We start from the raw sequence: 7,500 nt of genomic DNA, 5'->3' as shown, positions 1-7,500 counted from the left end.
GGCGACAGAATTTTGTACACAATGAAATATCGCGGACTACAGTCACCAAGTAACATATTCCTGACTTGGTCAACGCGTTCTCGATTTTCTTAGCGGACTTAAACTATGGTGACTTAAATGATATTCATAAATTAGACAGCTAACGCTTTCAAACAGTACCACACATGACAGGAAAATTTCAATTGACCGCACGATAAAAATTTTAAAAACCGTAAGATCGGATTTAAGTCAATTTGCAACGCACGCGTAAAATATAGCTCCCTCTTACAAATTGTTTAACACGGTTTCCTACATTAGACAATCGTAAAATTGGTATCAGAGTGAATTATACAGTTAACCGATTTCCATGATATATGATTGAAAACTGTATCTTGACAGGGACGAGTTTTGTAAGCGACAGAATTTTGTAGACGACGAGAAAGTGCTCACTAAAATGGACAAGTAACGCAATGCAACGAAGGTAAACATATCTGCATCTGTCAAAATTATTTAACACGGTTTGATAGATTGGAAATTCTTCAAATTGGTATCACTGGGTTAAGCAATTCCAAGGATGTATGTTTGAAACCTGTATCTTGCAACAATGAATTTTATCAGGCCACGAAACCAAGAGAAAATGAGGGGACAGAGAGGGAGGTTCCCGGTCCAGTCCTTGGGATATGTCATGTCCACGAAAGTTATTTTTAGACGAGCGGAAGTCTTCCGAGACGTCCGCATGCAGGCCAACCTCGGTCCGATGTTTGAAAGAAAATAAATATTCATCAGCCTTCCACGTGCGCCGTCATTTTCTCTTTTCACTAAGAAACTGAGAGCGAGGCAAGAATGCATGAGTACGTATCGGAAGACAGAGTTCCGCTAGAACAAAGACTTCCGCTCGTCTAAAAATAACTTTCGTGGACATAACATATCCCGGCCAACGCCCTGAGCCTCCCTCTCTGTCCCCTCATTTTCTCTTGATGAAACTCAATTTTGAAAACGGAGAGTGGTATCGTACAGAGTGATTTGCTGCACTTTCCCTCCTCCACGAAACTTCCACGTAACGCGCGCGGTAACATTATCCGCGGGAAAATTGATATTATCTAAAAATAACCTAAGAGGGATTACGATGGGAATAGGGCCAGTATGAGGGATTACTTCTCTTACCTTTATAATCTCTTGATGCAAATAAGTGGCCAGGACTCAGTTTGCCATTGACTTACGTATGTGTGTGTTTTTTTTTCGCCGTGGCTATATGGCCGGTCAGCGGTCAAGGTGTTGAAAACATTAAATGATCGGCAGTCCGATATGTATTAAGGTGGCTCAAAACAGTTTCAACACTTTTAGGGAGACCTTGTTATTAAAAGGATTGACACTACAATACGTTATCACGTAACAGCAATGTTATGGTACCATGTAAAACATGAATTATTGCTTAACAAGATGCAGTCATTTTTGTGACAAGTTACCATGGTAATAAGAAAGCCTTGCAAAAACATCCTATATTTTAGCTTTAGTTTCTTATATCTGAAAAACGAACTCGGTGACCCCAATTTTTTATCGCACGAAAGTAATCAGCAGGCCAAGATAAAACTCTCTGCAAAGCTTAAAAGAATTCTGAGGAGTAAAAACAGCAAATGACCGGCAGTCCGATATCTTTATATGTGTCACAAAACATGGTTTCCTGCTCTGAGCCCAGAATAAACCAAGCCCTGGACTTGAGAGCTATAAATCATTTTAGGATCGCTTGACCTTTCCTAATCAGCATACGATGGTTACCACCCATATAGCCACAACGTTTTGTTTTTTGCTTCGCTCACTTGCGATCGTTAACGGCGAAAAATGTGCATCGTTTACTGGTCACGTTCATTCTGCAGACTCGAGACATGTTCTTCTCCAATTGAAACCTACAAATAGCACACCGTTACACTAATGGGAGCAACTATAGAATACAATACAGGGCCATTTTTAAAGCCGAAATTCTGCAGTGGCTCGGTGGCTCGTCAATCAAATTGGTTGTTCAAAGAACGAGTATTAGGTATATCTTTGAGTGGCTTGACGGTTCGGCGGCTCGTCGGTCAAATTGGCCTTTTAAAGAACGAGTAAGGCAAATCTTTAAGTGGCTCGACGGCTCGGCGGCTCGTCAGTCGAATTGCATGCTTCAAGGACTAGTGTAAGACATAATCAGTAAACTCATTGCTATATTCTTCACACGATCTTGTAAAAAGTATAGTTAACCGAACCATAAAATGAAAGCTAAAATCTTAAAAGAGCTCTTAGGCCTAATCACTGAAACAGCGCTCAGGATTAATCAGTAAACAAGTGCTATATTCTTCACACGATCTTGCAAAAAGTGTAGTTAACCGAACCGTATAAAAATGAAAGCTAAAATTTGGAAGGAGTGCCTGATCACTTTATTCTTTATGAGATCTTGTAACAAGTATAGTCAACCGAACCGTAAAATGAAAGCTGAAATTTTCAAAGGGTGCTTAGGCGTAATCACTGAAACGAGCGCTCAGGCTTAATCAGTAAACGAGTGCAATATTCTTCACACGATGTAAAAAGTGTAGTTAGCCGAACCATAAAATGAGATTCAATGATAATCAATGTAAGGAGAAATGTAGACTCGGAAAAATATCCGAGTCCCAGACGGGATTTGAACCCACGACCCTCCGTGATCTAGTCGGATGCTCTAACCACTGAGCTACTGGAGACTCTATGGTGAGCAAGGGTCAATTTGTGGGTCTCGACTGGAACCGCATCGCTCGGCTACACAGCCAAGTATTGACTAGCATATTTGAAACTCATTAACAGCATCGCGCTGTCACATTAATGCAGGTTGGTTGGCTGCATCCTGATATGCATTAATGTGACAGCGCAATGCTGTTAGTGAGTTACAAATATGCTAGTCAATACTTGGCTGTGTAGCCGAGCGATGCGGTTCCAGTCGAGACCCACAAATTGACCCTTGCTCACCATAGAGTCTTCAGTAGCTCAGTGATTAGAGCATCCGACTAGATCACGGAGGGTCGTGGGTTCAAATCATATCTGGGACTCGGATATTTTTCCGAGTCTACATTTTTCCTTACATTGAATATCAAGGCTGTATTTTGTGGTCGATTTTCGTTCAGTTTCGTTGCCCAGGTGCTAGAACCAATTTGAAACTACATAAATCTATAGTTTTTTACTTACTGAATACGAATTTGCTTGTTGTCATCTCCAAAAACCTGCAGTTTTTTCATAAAAGCCTTAGAAAGTTTGATATCATTGTTAAGAAATTTCCACATCCACCATCTTGTTTTTGTGCATGACCGCTGACCTAATCAGCTTACATTTGGAAAATTTGCGGCTAAACCGGGCGTTAAAGGGCGGCTTTGCATACAAATTAATATGCTTTTATGAATTATTATTTATCTATAATAGCTATTTAAGATGTTCAAACATCGAAAATTATAAAAAGAGGTAGCAAATCATGAATATTAATTAGGTAATTCCACCAATAGTCTCATTGATTCATTCATTCATTCTCTCCATTTCGGCGGGGGTCCAAAACTCTGCGTAGGCTGAAAATCTGACAGAGACGAGTGACTGTTAATTGCTTATGCCCCACAGAACATAGTTATTATCATGCTGTAATTGCATGACTAACCTTTTATTCCTTCGTTCCAAAATGTTTAAGTTGTTCATGTCGTCAATTTTGGTTTCTCCCGGACGATTTATTCCACCAACGATGGCATAAACACTCTTGGATCGGTAGTCGTCTCCGTTGATCTTCGCTACCTCTTTAAGTAATGGTCCGGCTAAGAAGCAGGCAGAAAAACAATAGCCCGCGGCAATAGCGTCGGTTAGTTAAAATGTGCCAACATTTTTAATCAAATTAAGTTCGGCTGTTCCCATTGGTGTAAGCAGCTAAAAGCGCGAAATTTGAATTTCAATGAAAAATGTAATCGACTTGCCGTCTAAAAAATTAGATTCTGTTTCGTAGAACAAATCATTATGCCTTCAAAAACTATGTTTGTAAATATCGTCAAGATTCTATGCGCCATTTGCCGATTGGCGAATGGCGCATAGAACAATGCCCAAATTTGGCCGAGAGACAGAGATCAAGGGCATGGGGAAGAAGAAATCCAAAAAAGGCTTTTTTTTCATTTTTTTCTCATCTTTTTTCGACATTTTCCGATATTAGCCAATCAGATGCCTCGATTGGAGCAGCAGCTTCTAAGTACTTTTGCCGCTGGGCTGCCTGCTTCTTAGCCGGACCATTACTTAATGTACTTCATCAACCAAAACGTTTACCTCTTGGCACTCATGTCTTCGGGAGTTGTATCTACTTGGGTTTCCTGAATCTGTTTATCGTGCCACCCAAGCTAGAGCCAAATGCAAATTTTCACTAAGTCACCTCGGTTTTTAAAAAATATCCCTAAGGAGATTCTTGCTAAATTGAAATTGTATTTTGTCACACAATCCTTTTGTTTGCTATCCCATTGTTGAAATCCTTTTTTTCTTCTTCGTAAGAAATACTTTTGCTTTTAGAAAAATAAACAAAACAAACCCTTCCCAAAAGGGCGTCGAACGAAAATTAATCATACAGAATCATTAAGAAAGATTCCTTTTGTTACGTAAGTAGAATAAGTGCGTTCCCTGAAAACCATTTTATACATGTAGCTTATAGTAGATATCCATGAGTTTGCTAAGCCATGGTCTCTCGTTATATTAATATTACATAACAAATGCACCAAATTCAATTCGAATGAAATAAAAGTCTTAATTAATTCGCTCGTGCGCAATTTCTTTGTAGACAAACCGTTAATGAGAAAACAATTTAATTTTAATTTTCAAATCACTGGAAAAAACGCGCGCCCTCAAATGCAGGATCTAGTTACAGTGTTTGAGAACGCGGGTTTTTTCAAGTGTCAACCCAAGAATAATTTCAAATGCGGATAACTTAATCTCCTGAAAAATCACTATCGCTTTCTTCGTCACACTCACAGTCAGAATCATGAGATTCCTCTTCTTCGTCGTCCTCTGAGGGGCTATCTTCATCTTGACCATTGCTGCAGTCTATACAACCACAGACATCTGTGCAGCTTAGACTTCACTTCCGGCAAAAACAGCGGAGTGTCTTCAACTGGTCTTGCATTTGCACGAGACACATTCGATAAGTGAGCCGGGAGCAGAGGGACGAGTCATCCAAATCATTTTTAATTGGCCTTCTGTCAATTTCCATCCATTAACTACGAGTTATGGTAGATTTAACTGGGGAGATAAACACCTGTTCCACGCAGTTTCTTGGTGATTTACACGTTGAATGTGTTTCAGTAGGCTGTCAGAATTTGAGGGAAGAGCATCAGTAGAACACTTGCCTGACGTAAAAACGATGTACCTAAGATAGAGAGATTATTGATAGTTCACATGGACAACTCATATCAATTGTCATATAATATCAACAGAAGCAATATTAAAAAATGTACACATATACCTGCAATCATCAACGCTTGCCGAGGCGTTATCACGGTAAAATAGGCAAACAAATCTATTCAATGAGAAAACCAGATCGTCGGGAATATCAGACGAGCTTCCAAGTATAAAGAAACTTTCTATGAACTCTGCATGTTCCTGCAATATCTTCCAAGGTTTGCCTTTACCTTTGTCATTAAAGTCGCTTGTTGAATCGCAACCTATAGAAAAAGCTTAATAACATAAAACATCATCCTCGATAATTTATTTTGCAATTAATGAACATCAACACTACATACCTGTAAAGGTATGAAATCCCGACAAGCATCTTCATAGGTCCTCTCCAAGTCCATTTGAGACAGCTGTGATATCTATGAGGCGGAATATGTAACCGGTCCCAGTCATAAGGAACATGTTTTTAGCTATGGTCTTCTGCATTGCAGTGCAAAGTATAAATACATCGGTGTCTCGCTCTATCTGCGTTCTTCATGCTCACCTCAGGGTACCTATCAGCAACAATATCCAGTCTTGTAGCTTTCCACTGCCTTGCGAGCTGTACCAGGTAAGCAAATGTTGAGTTTGCAAACTCACCAAACATCTTCCATTTACCTCTCAAGACTTGCAATACAGCCATTGCATCGACGACTAAAGCATTATGATCACCAAGGTTCTGTACATCCACCATTGGGTTATCGGCAAGGGGCTCCAATATCTCAAACATCTTAGCCTTTGCTGTCTTCACCAGGCTGCCCGATACAGTTGCGAGGGAAAGTAGATATTCGCTGAGGCTATAAGAAAACAATTCCTTCTAGTTTATTTCACGGCTGCTCGAAAAAACCAGCAATTTAGCAAAAAGGTTTATGGTTGACTTCATAGCCATTTCTTGACCCTTGCTGTCTTTCACTGTCAGTTTTTTTCGATGTACATGTTCTCAGCTTATTCTTCTTGATCTTTGTGAAAATATCTGGGTTGTCACTTAGAAGATTGTTCTCGCAAAAATCCGAAAACTGGCCCTCTCCAAGTAGTTCTGCCTCTAGAAGACCGTCAGCAATACCGTTTTCCAGCTCAACACCACTACGTATGCAAACAAGACCGGCTTGATCGTCGTTGAAAGGATTAGCCATTGTCGAAATGGTAGCCTTCAAATCGTTCACTGACTTTTCATGGCTTAAGCACTTGGGTTAGGGTTATTTGGTAAAACGATATAAAGTTTCACCGCTAGTGGCGCGTACTCTGCGATTATGTGTAGGTCATTTGAGCGAAAGCGTACCGCCGCACCATGTCATATTACCTAGTCTATAACTGAACTTAGCGTGTGTGCGCGTTTTCTATTTCTGCACATAAAGTGCTTTGCATTTCATACCAGCCATGTCTTTACATTTTCGAGTAATTTCAGCTCTTTCTGACTGAGATAACAACCATCTGTGAAAAGACGCACGATTCATGGAGAAACCAACCAAACCACCTTTAGTCTTCGAGTCCCGATTGGCTGTTTGTTCGATTGTTTGGTCACAAGCCACAGCAAAAAACCCATGATCACTCTGTCGTTGTTCTGAAAAGCTAGAGGACAACTCTGGAAGGATTCCTATGCAAATATTTAATAATTATTAGATTAAATGAGCTACAGATAGTTGCATTGAATATTGTATTATACCTCCCAGTACAGTATCAATTAATGCTGAGCATTGAACAAACCTGGGTGGGTTGTTTCCAGTGATGTCATTTCTAACCAATAAGCAGAGCCATATCTGGAGTAGTTCACTCTATCGCAGGCAAAGAACCAGGGAATCATTGATCTAAATGCTGATAAATGGAGATCCCAGTCAACAATTCTGGTGGCTCTAATAAACATCAGAAGTATCCCTGCAATTTAAAAAGCATACAAGACTTATAATGCGCTAGCTGTACGCACAATCAGTATCTGTCAAATTTAAATAAAGTAGATTAAAATGATCGCAAATATTTTAACAAACTGAATCACATTACCTGCCATCTTGATGTACATACTCCAGTAAGCAAAAGTCTTTGATTTGGCGCACGACTCAGCGACGAAGGCCTCGTATTGCG

Source organism: Montipora capricornis, chromosome 7 (genome assembly GCF_036669925.1).
Source record: "Montipora capricornis isolate CH-2021 chromosome 7, ASM3666992v2, whole genome shotgun sequence".
Lineage (NCBI taxonomy): Eukaryota > Metazoa > Cnidaria > Anthozoa > Scleractinia > Acroporidae > Montipora > Montipora capricornis.
The sequence above is the reverse complement of the archived record's forward strand: the minus strand, read 5'-3'. Positions refer to the sequence as shown.